The 12045-nt window shown below is 37.6% G+C and overlaps 1 pseudogene; it reads left to right on the forward strand.

Moving 5' to 3' along the window:
• The first annotated feature begins 2619 nt into the window (after nt 1–2619).
• On the forward strand, nt 2620–6632 carry LOC135206836 (uncharacterized; annotated as a pseudogene).
• The last annotated feature ends 5413 nt before the right edge of the window (nt 6633–12045 follow it).

Genomic DNA, 12045 nt, shown 5'->3' on the forward strand with positions numbered 1-12045 from the left:
GGGGACAAAACTGCCGAATACTACCGCGGGGAAAATGCAGACTACTACTGCGGGGGGGAGGGGGCAAAACTGCAAACTACTACCGCGGGGGGGAGAGGGGGGGGCAAAACTGTAGACTACTACGACTTCGGGGACGGGGGGGGGGGGGGCTGCAGACTACTACCGCGGGGGGAAAAGGGGAAAAACTGCCGACTACTGAAAGGTAAGCAATAAAATACGCGTCAAAATAGGTGGGTCAACCCAGTCGTCCTGCTAGTCCATCCCCCCACACACACCACAGACTGGCGGGGGATAATGTCAGTCTTGGCTAGACTGACATGTCCGGTTGAACATATTGAAGATGAGAGGACTGGCTATAGTCTCCCCGGGTTGCATATTCCTGAAGTCTGGATGGAAATAGACCCTCTTGGATATTAGAACCAATCAGAGCGTGTTTTGAAGTAGTGACGTTGTGAGACTCCGCCCTCCTTAGAGTTACCACTTATAAACTTTTCTTAATTTTTGCAAAAGCACCAGTTTTGAAAATATTAATCTTATATAACGTTTATAATATTGTGAAATATATGAGTTATAGATGCATACAGAATATATGTATCAACTATGCTGTACCAGCTAGGCATTTACGCCAGGATGGCCGTCTTATTATTACTAAAAAAGGGTACTGGGGAGGCTTGAAGTAATGCAAGGTATATGGCACCATTGCTCAATGTAAACAAACTGCATGTGCTGTTCCTGTTCTGTAACTTCTGCCGAATTGAGTGAGTCTGTAGTCTATAGTCCTCCTAGTCTGTTGTCTTCGTCGTGTGTTACTTGTACTTTAGTCACTATGGAGTTGCTAGATTTTGAAGGCAGTGGCTTCCATAATATTATTTTGCAGAAAAATCAAGATTTTGTGTGCTTACGAACTAATGCTAAATCAAGGGAAGATTTCGACAAGTGGAGAGAAATATTCAACATCAAGAATTGTATGTTTCAACTCCTATAAACTGTACCCTGTTGGAGTGAAGAAATTATTTCGTCAAAAATTACTCTGCCATCACAGCAACAAATTCAAGCACAAAGGTGTGAAGAAGACTGTTACTGGGTAAGTAGTATTTTTCCATGTAATTTTACTCATTCATATTTAAGAAGTCTAACCTAAAACCTAGTCTTAGGGTCTTAGACCATACCTGAATAGGCTAACACCTAAAAGGCAGGCCTTACCTAAGACCAAAGGGTAAAACTTTACAAAGCTTGCGTGATCTACCTGTCTAGCCAAAAATAGCTACACCCGAAAAACGTATGTTTGGGACTGGACTGATTTTCGAAAACATGCAGTAAAATATTATACAAAAGCCTATACCTACAAAGAGTAAGGGGGACCTTTTCAGGAAACCTGGGTGGGGGAACACAGACAGAATAGGCTAAAGGGCAAAAATCGGAGTTTCTGTCGTAATTTTCGTAAAAAGGTAAGGGGATCCCTGTTGGGAAACCAGGTTCTTTTGGGTGGGGGAAACAGAGATGACCGCAATTAGCCTAACACAAGGAAATTCATGAAAATGGCTGTGTGGCTAACCCCCTACCATACTACATACAAGCTCCTGTTGCTAAATAACCACTGGTTCTATGCAATGTAAAAACGCCATAGAAACAAACAAATACATATGCGCTTACCCCCTACCGTACACATGGCCCCCTGGCCAAAACGATCTTTCATAACTTTGGATGATCGGAATGCTGGGGGTAGAGTAAAATGGCCTTTGCTGATGTACAGTCCTGTTCAAGCGCAGGATTGTCATCAGTTTATCATTTTCATTTCATTTCTCATTTTTCCATCTAGCCATACTTTCATTTCAGTGCTGAATGGATCTTATAGGTCCCAGCACTTGGGCTCTGCCCTAAATTCCATAATCCATCCATCCTAGCGTACGTACAAACCCCCTGCCATACATACAAGCTGACCTCCTACACTGCATACAAGGGGCTACAACCGTTCGGTGGTCTACACTACTTTCCCTATGGACACAGCTAGCCTAGGCTATTGCTTGACTACCTAAGAAACATTACTCGTTATTGACACATTGACCCCAGCCTCTGCAGGGTGACGGTACTTTTTCAACGATCATTTTTGGAACATCTGTTACTAGTACATTGGGACCTGCCTGGCCTAGGCTACTTCTTACTTCAGAATTACAGAAGGCCGCACAATCTTGATAAAGTTTTACCTACCAAAGTGCTGAAATATGGCAATTTTCAGTTTGTCCTCGGGCAGCCCATAAGTTTGGTACTCAGTCCACAGGAACTAAGGCTTTAAAATTATATAATTTTATGCTAACTGAAACTAGATTTGAGTGGAGCAGACACCTGCACCCTCCTAAGTGATTGCTAAAATAGATAAATAGGGCATCAAAATTGTCCCCAAGACCAAAATACCAAATTTTGACACACTGCTAGGACAAATTGTGGAGAACCTAAGGGTAGCCTATGCCATTTGGATGCATTTCTTTCAAGCTCCAAATATCCAACCCTTCAGTCACTAAACAAAAATGGTCTAATTAGTAACTGGGTGTAAAAGGAACTAGGCCTAGCTAGCCTGACCTATTTATAGGCTATCTAAACCACTTAACCTGAGGGGCTCCCCCGCTCTCCCCCACCTAATGATAGGAGACACCTATAATGCCCTACCTTAACATAGGGGGCTAGACCCCCTTTAAGGAAGTGGAACTGGTTGTTTGGGTAAGCCAATTCCTTCTAAGCATGAACCCATGAACTCTTCTAATAGACTAACTAAAAGATGTTATTAATATACAATAAAATTCATTGACTCACTACTGTGATTGAAATGTAAGTAGTTCTTCAATAATATTCATGTTTGAGGGCCTCAAAATGTTATTTCCTTGATCACCGGATCAGTGATTGCAGAGTATACTAGGGCAATGCAGTAATGATGCTACTGTAGTTACTATTGTTTTAAAATGATAATCTTAGCCAAGTTTTGACTCTTTCAAAGGTGGCGGTGAATGTAGTAGATATTATAAGCACTGAGATCTTGATATGGAAATGTGTATATGTATCATAACTGCTATAGTAAGGTTTATTTTTGTGTTGAAATGTGATTGTCAGCTAACATTAGGATATTATCAGGTATGACAACAGCAATAGCTCACAGACACCATCTTATGAAATTAGATTTGGTTGATGATTTGAGAGGACAAGCAAACAAATATGTCAATCCATCTCTCAAATCTGTGGAATATATGCGGACCCAATGGGTAAAAGAACAAGGTGTCTATGTTTAATGCTTTCCACAAGTATGCAGCTGATAACCCAGAAGTACAAATTAAAGTTGAGCACAACGATGAACGATTCTGTGGTGTTTTGGTAACTCCCTTCATGAGGGTGGTTCATGAACATCTAGAGAAGCCTCGGAAGTTGTTTTTGTAGATGCTACAGGATCTGTAGACCAACTGAACACAGCTATCGTTCACATTATGTCAAGATCAAGCAACATTGACCAGAGGTTTGTAGTTTACAATGATGATTTTATTCTTGGATTTTTATTTTTTCAGAGGCATGTTTGGGAAGATTTTTATGGCTAAGTAGCATGCTTTCAAATACAAAATCCATGCTCCACGTCACGAGACCCTGGGATTTTTGGGGGAGCCACTTATGACTTATTGTATTGCAAATGGGTCTGCTCCATACTTTCATCCTAATACTGCACTTCACTCCAACTACTACAGGTATTCTATCACTAGATTCCTACCTTCACTCAGAACTCGCCTAACCTCTTGAAAAATCTTTTCTAATTGTTGACTTTGCTTTGATGGTATGGAAGTTCAGTACATACAATATATATTTTCCTAAGCTAAAAATTTAATTTGTATTCCTCTTTAAGTGATACTACTTTCCTGGTGCCAAGCACAGTCACCTCCACAAGAATTTTGTTAGTCTACTTTTTTTTCTTACTCTCCTTTGGTGAACAAAATTTAATGAAGTATTTGCATAATTTTGTTTTACACATATACAGTACAATGTGTAATGCAGTTAGTAAGAAGGTGTTTGTGCCCAACTAGGCATTGTATATACAGGATAATGCAAATATGATGATTTAATTATAATTCTGCTTGTTAACATCCATACCAGTCATCTATTTTCTATAAATTATATTTAATGTTCTGTTTGTGCTTGGCTTGGCAGGCTTTGGTATGATTGAGGAAATGCTAGGTGAAGTGAATGCTTTCTATGGCAGAGGAAGCTCACATAAGGCATTCCTGACTGACAACTGTGAAGCTGCAAGAAAAAGTCTAGCTGCAACTTGGCCCACAGCAAACGTTTCCTATGTATTTTCCACCTGCCTCAGCAGGTATGGCGTTGGCTATTGGATTCTAAACATAGAATCAAAAAGGATAATCGTCAAGCCACCTGATGGCTGCCATGAAAAGTCTTGTTCATGCTAGTTCAAAAGCAGAGTTTAATAAGTGTGGCAGTCTCTCCAGTCCTGTTCTCTCATGGCTACATATTCCTATTTTCAAAAGGTAATGTGAAATAGCTCAGCTTTGTTAGAAAGCATTTCAGTGCACTATTGCTTCAGCTATCTGTCCCTATAAATGTCTTTTTTGTATAGTTCATTAAACAAAGTGTAAAGTCAGTTACCATTGTTTATAATTCAACAAGTTGGTATGAAATCCAAGGTCTTTGATCCTTTTGAAATGAAGAGTTGAACAGAATTGAAAAGAAAAAAAATTGATTCTATCAACTAAGTTACTTTTTAAATTTGCAAGTTGTATGTCCTGCTGTTTAATTAACCATTTTAATTTTCCTTTTGCATATTTAAATCTTGTTTTAATGAGCATATTTCTTTACTTTCAGTTATGTGGCATCCTTGGTTTGAAAGGAAGGAAGATTGGGTAATAGCTTTTCGAGGCTGGTACATTGTTACGAGGGAACCATATAAATAATTTCTGCGAGTCAACAATGTGCATAATCAAGGACATTGTTCTCAGTAGGTAAGGATTCATAAGTACATTATACAGGTAATATTTGTCATTACATCATTTAAGAAAGTACATATACTGATAATTAATGAGTCTGCATATGCGTTTAAACTGATGCTACTTTTTACTTTTCTTGAGAGTTGCTGAGGGTGGGTTGGAGTTGGGTGGAATGGTTTATTGCTATGAAATTTCCCAAAACTGAAGTTCTCCCACTAGCAAGTGGATGACTGCCTTGATAGTTGCCATGACCTCTTGCTGAAATTGGTGGGCTCTGATCTTAGTAGAGTGTGTGTGTATCTCAGTCTTTCTCTCTCTCTGGCTCCTGTATTATATATATATAGGTATATCTATATATATATATAATATATATATATATATATATATATATAGATATATATTATATATATATTATATATATATATATATAATATCATATACATACATACATACATACAGAATATATATATATATATATATATACATATATACATACATACATACATACATACATATATATATATATATATATACTATATATATATATATGCGCTTGTTTTAGACACTACATAATAATAATAGTAATAATAAAAATTATATTGGCATAAAAATTTGGAAAAACTGCTCAATAGTATGCATATTGAAAGGAACAGAAAAGAACAAGTGGTATCCAAATAGCTGAGAGTTGCTCCAGTTTAATTAGAAACCTCTATACTGCAATGAAAATACTATGGGTCAAAGGTCTCTGGATGTTTTGCAGTTATTTGTATTGATTGATCTGGCAAACATGATTTGTCAGTAAGTGTAGAAAATCATTTTTTATGGAAATGTCTTACCTTGAAAGAGAGAGAAAAGGGACATATTAAAACCCCTGATGGCAAAATTTAAGAAAAAAAAATTCTGTATATATTTAAAACTATGCTGGCAAAAGTTCAGGTTAAACTGCATTAATTTTTGTAACAGACTGCCCTACTTTTAGTTTTACTTTATCAAACAGTTTGGATTATTTCTTAATTTTTTTTCAGATGCAAGGCATACAACACGGCCCAGCTACTGATGTTTATGGTCGAGATTTTCGATGTATACATGAGGCAACGATTGTCGAATGTGGCCTCGAGTAGGCGGCATGTAAAGCCAATAGTCTCGACCAAGATTGTATTAGACAGCGTTGAATTGGTTGGCAATTCTAAATATAAAGTACAGAGCGAATCTGATCCAACCATAAAATATGATGTAGACCTTGAAATTGAACTGCGCTCTTGCATGCAAGGCCAAACTGGTGCTATTTGCAAGCACCAAATTGCATGTGCCGAGTTTAGCATGACAGCCGTGCCCCCGCAATTTTTAAGTAGCAGAGAAAGTCGTCATCGATTAGCAGTTTTGGCTGTTGACCAAGAAAAGGTCCCTGGTGTGGCATTTTTTAGAAAGTTGAATGAGGATGGCGGCTTTGAGATCACTGGCAACGCAGAGATAAAAGAAATTGTTAGTGAGAAGACAGAAAATCTGGATATGGAAGAGGAGCCACAGGATCCAATTTCTAGAACAGAGACAATGTCATCTTCGGATGATGATGATTTTGCCTCTAGAAAAATATCACATGATGTTGCAGATTCCATAGTTAGAGTCAGTGCACGCTATGAAATAGCAATACAGACCTAGCACTGAAGAAGTTCCACAGGCGTCTGGATTCCGTAAAACCTGCAAACCAGTTGAATAGTTTGCTGCATTGCACTGGAAGTGCAATAAGGAATGGTGGAGCTGGGCGAGGTAAGATACCTTGTCAGCCAACCTCCACCGCAAGACACTCAACTGGCAGGCCAAGGGGAGCTGCACCGCTGTGTAAAGGCCGTCATCCGACAGGTGCTGTGTCTTCACAACCTAAACGTCCCCGTAATTTGGCTCACAACATTTCCTGCAACGTGGCCAATGGGACATCTCATGGCACAAATCATTAAGTGAAAAATAGTTATATTTATGTTTTTTTTTTAATATATTTGATTCAAATGGAAAATAGGAATCCCATTTTCGAATTCATATTTCTCACACTTCACAATAGTTTTTGATTAGTGTTAAGGCAACGTATTAATTTTATGTATTTATTATAGCTCTTAAGACATGAATTATTCCATTTTTATTGTATCTGGTTGACAATGGAACTGTGCAGTTTGGAGTCAATCAACTTTGGTATGATGTACAGTGTGAATACTCTTTTGTATATAATAAACTTTTGCATAAAATAATCTTTTGTAAACAATTTGTTTTTCTTTTTCTTATATTCCAAGCTATGCAGTTGATTTTAAAATTTACAGTGAAATATCAGCAAAGGAAAGCTTTGGTATCCGCAGGCTGCAATGGCAATATGTATAATATAAGCAAAGCAATAATTTTGCCATAGTTTAGGATATCTGCACAACAAAACAACCTGAGCATGGCCTTGGTTGTAATACACAGCGTAAATTTGTGCTTTATTACATATCTGTGCAAATTGAAAAATTTTTCTGGTATAATTTTCATTGACTAGAATGAATTTGCTACTCATTTCCGTTGGATATTATTAAAAGAATATGCTTTTTTTATTGCAACATAGATTTCCCCTAGCGACTAAAATAAAGGTCTATATTTCCTGTCTCACACCATGTATACTTCCGAACATGAATGACCAGCGTATTCTAGCCTAACCTGACTAAATATGTACATTTCAAAAACATTGAGTCAAAACGACAATCGAAAATATATGTATATAAGCACCAAAGAACAAATCAACTTGCAGAAGAAATATATATGATCGACAGGGCAAAATTTGTGCATTTTGAAGGGTACAATGATTCCAAATAAAATTCAAGATAACTAAAATTTTAAACTGTCAGCCTACTTCATGTACTAAATGCCTATAAGTGTTGAGGCCAATATGAGTAGTTGAGTCATTTTTTCAATGGGTGAAGTATTACGTAACGAAACAGCTGATTGACATGGGATCGTAACCCTTCTGGTGTGTTTCATTGAGCAATGTTGCCAGCCATATAACTTGTGTATCTCGGTACTTTTTTTAATAATTATATTTACCAATATTATAACCTCTCACAAGATAATTCTCAAAACTGGTGCTTCTGCATGAATTATTATGTAATGAAGTGTTTCACTGAGCAATGGTCCCATATGTCTTGCATATCTCAGTAACTTATGATGCATAAGCGCCAGCGTAAATATTAGCTGGTACAACATAGTTGATACATATTTTCTGTATACATCTATAATAACTATATTGACCAATATTAAACCTATTATATAAGATTAATATAACTGGTGCTTCTGCAAGAATTAAGAAAAGCGTATACGTGGTAGCGCTGGGAGGGCGGAGTCTCACGACGTCACCGCTCCAAAACACGCTCTGATTGGTTCTAATATCCGAGAAGGTCTATTTCCATCCAGACTTCAGGAATATGCCCCCGGGTTAGCCATCTTTACATAAACCCGCCTCCTCGGCTCCCCTTCCCTCCATACATAATAACGATTGGCCGGTTCATACCAATCTCTGTAAAATATGCGTGTCAGTCCTTTACGTGTATGGCTTGCTTTAGAGACGAGCTGTAACCCCTACTTCACCCAATACACACACACATACACACGCTCACCCCACAACACCCCCCACCCCCTGCAGATCCCGAGTGGTCAATTAATACTCCTGACAACGATGAGAAAAAAAATTGTCTAATCTCAACAGATTCTATAAGATGTTTCAATAATGCTGAATCTTTTATTGGGCAAATTATTAATTCTAGTAGTATATAGTGATCTCTATAGCCAAGTGTTAAGACTAGATGCATATTACCTCTGTGAAATCAGTTTAATATTTTAATAAGTTCTTGAGCGAAAAGCTACTCGCTCAATAACATAGCGAAAGGTAGAAATACCTTCGTTTATGAAGATCAAAAAATCTGTAGAAATAATTATCATCTTCATAAAGCATAAAATTATTATTAAGCTACTCAAATAACACTTAAGTATGTTTTAACTGCTTATGTAAAAAGAGTAAAAGCAATATCATTCTGTATGTTTACTTTGAATCTAGCGCAGCCTCAGAATCAATGCCTCACAGTCGGAATTGGGAATCCTTTCTTAATCCGGAACGCGGTTCGGGACAATCTTTTGTAGTCACTTAAATGAGGGATTTTCCCTTCTACTGCTCGGATAGAATTACGGCTTGAGGAATAACCATTAATACAAGAAAAGTGACTGAGTACAAAAATGCTGAATGAAATTTAAATTTAAACTAGTAACCGAATAAAGTTGTGATAAATAAGATTAAAAGACCGAACTAAGTTGCCTTTCAACCAAAATAAGAACGATTCACTGCCTAAGAACCTCCAGACTAGAGGTATTGGGACTTGAGGATTAGGTGACGCAAAGAGCAGCTCCCGATGGGTGACTGAGTCCAATTAATTCCCTAAACGTGCGACGTGATTCCCAGATATAGCTCCCAATCCTTTGACTATCGGTAACAACTTGGGCTTAGCTGCGCGTAGATTCTCCCTCTGATGTGTTTCACGTTACAGGCGGTGATGACGAAGAGAGAGAGAGAGAGAGAGAGAGAGAGAGAGACCTTTTTTTCTTAATCGTGTGTACTGCAGAATCATTTAGAAATGGGGAGCGGGGTTGGGGGTTGGGGTGAAGATGAGAAATGTTGACTGTTCCATTCTTTGTTTATTAGCGTGTAATGCAGAGCGTGAGAGAGAGAGAGAGAGAGAGAGAGAGAGAGAGAGAGAGAGAGAGAGAGAGAAGGTGATACTAACAAAAAAAAATGGGACGAAAAAAGACGAATGGAAGATCCAACACAAACAAAATAAATCAACTTGAAAAATAAAGGAAAAAAAGCATCCTATGATGACAGTGCGCCGTAGTTTTCCAACTCCACCATGCGGTGTTACGCTGTCATTTATCTCATATTATGAGCTGAACGTTTAAAGTAAGTGTGCACTTTAGAACCTGGAAAAACAACTCAAGAAGCCAAATTTTCTACACTTGGGAAATGATTATTGCTCTTTCATCTTTTAATATGAACTATGACGAAGGTTGTTAGCCTCCATTAATCTGACGAGAAGAAAACCAACTGCATTGACAAACTATGCCTAGAAAATGCATAGCATCTTCCATTTCGTGAGTTAAAGATATCAGGTGTTTTTAAAAATTCCTGACACAAGGAAGTGAATTTCTCCCGAGACTTGCGAGTGTAGAAAAATAATGTAACATCCTTTGTAAAAGCAAAAATAAAAATAAAAACATGAAAAAAATTCAACTTTAACAAAGCCCATCCCAGGAAGAACACCCAAAGACGTATAAAAAAGGGGGGGCGGTTATTTTAAGCAAGTCGGGCTTAAAAAGTGGCGGGAACGTTGTCATGTGCTAGGATGAGTAACTTTCAGAAGAAGGATTTAACGTAGACGTCTTTTTGCAACCTACTCTAAATTCAATTTTATGCAGAATCTTAAGATCTCATTTAGCAGTAGTTCCGAATAGGCGCCAGTGCCCAGATAGTTCATCTTGGCAATTTCTTTTCTTACAGCGCGAAAGATAGATACTATCTCTAGCTCAGGAGCCAGCGTAAACTGCTTTTTCTTTCTAGCTACATTTTTTTACATTTCAAGAAGGTATTTCCCAGACCGATTATTCCCAAAAGGATATATATCTTTATTCTTAGCACTGATTTGGAAATGTAATATTATTCAGTTGTCTGACAAGGAAAGTTAATGTATTTCTTCCTACGTAAACAACTGCGTTTCTCTGTCCGTTGATCGCCATGAACTTAAAAGATAAATTTATGAACCTAAAATAGTTTTACTTTCAATTGATCGAAGACTCAGTTGATCTAACCTCAAAAAGGCAAATAGTCCTACATAATAATCAATGTTTCACCGAAATGTTTGCATTTTCATAAACATGCCAATGTTACTGAACATTCTGCTACGATAATGAAAGGGAATAAAGTCATTAACTGATACTCACCAATGGGAGATGAATGGGCCACCATTGCTTCATGGTCGCAAGTCAATCTGGAAGAAAATAGACAGAGATCAAAACGCTTTATTTCATTTGTGTCTGTGAGAGAGCTACCATGGTGAAATTTTATATCTCCACCAATATTTTCTTAATAACTGCTTTCCAGCTAAGCTTTTTTTTTTATTTATACAAACACCTTGATAAATTTCTAAATAATATTTTTCACCCAAAATTTGAAATTCCAACAGTTCCCAGACTTTCTTTTTATGAAAGTATCCAGCTAATTTACGATAAACGTTTTTACCACGACTTAAAACAGTGAACAAATTTCTACCTGCTGTTGAACTTGAATTAATACATAGTACTCAATGATGACTGGGTCCTTGTTTAGATATAAAGAAAGTCTTCACCCTTTGATGACCTCGGGAGTCATTTCTCTGTTTAATTTACCCCCAATGTGACCTGGGGAAGGAAGTGGGCACCGCTCGTAGGTTGTTGAAGGTTGAGATTAGACTCTCATCATGGTGTATGTTATAGAACGGGTGTAAAATTATCAAACCTCGAATTCTCATGCATAAGAAACAACGCCAAAAAATGCAAATATAACATAGATTGCAAAATGTTTAAACTAATAGGCAAAGCTCCGAATAATCATCTACTGTCAATACTGGAATCACTCTTAATTAAACAGCTAAATACTCAGATCACGTCAACACTTGCTTTTGTCATTCCTGTGGGGTTATTTTGACCAGCAACACGTAGTACTACAGGTAAAAATGTTAATAAAGTTCTCCCGAAGGGAAACCCTCCATGATATTCAAAGTATTTATAATTCCTCTGCTACAGTGGGTTCGAGATATCAAAAGGTATTGTGAGGTCGGCAGAAGATGAAAAGAATCTTCTAACTTCATCTTTCACTGAAGTTTTAATTACAGACCGCACAAGCAATCTTAGGCGGGCCCCTCGTAACTTCCAGTAACTTTAAAACTTACTTCTCGAAACCATTCGTATGTAAATTGAGGCTGGCTCCTTTTTCATAAGATGAGCGTTATATATCGTCTTGGCAATTTCCTCTCCG

Source organism: Macrobrachium nipponense, chromosome 31, assembly GCF_015104395.2.
Source record: "Macrobrachium nipponense isolate FS-2020 chromosome 31, ASM1510439v2, whole genome shotgun sequence".
Classification (NCBI taxonomy): domain Eukaryota; kingdom Metazoa; phylum Arthropoda; class Malacostraca; order Decapoda; family Palaemonidae; genus Macrobrachium; species Macrobrachium nipponense.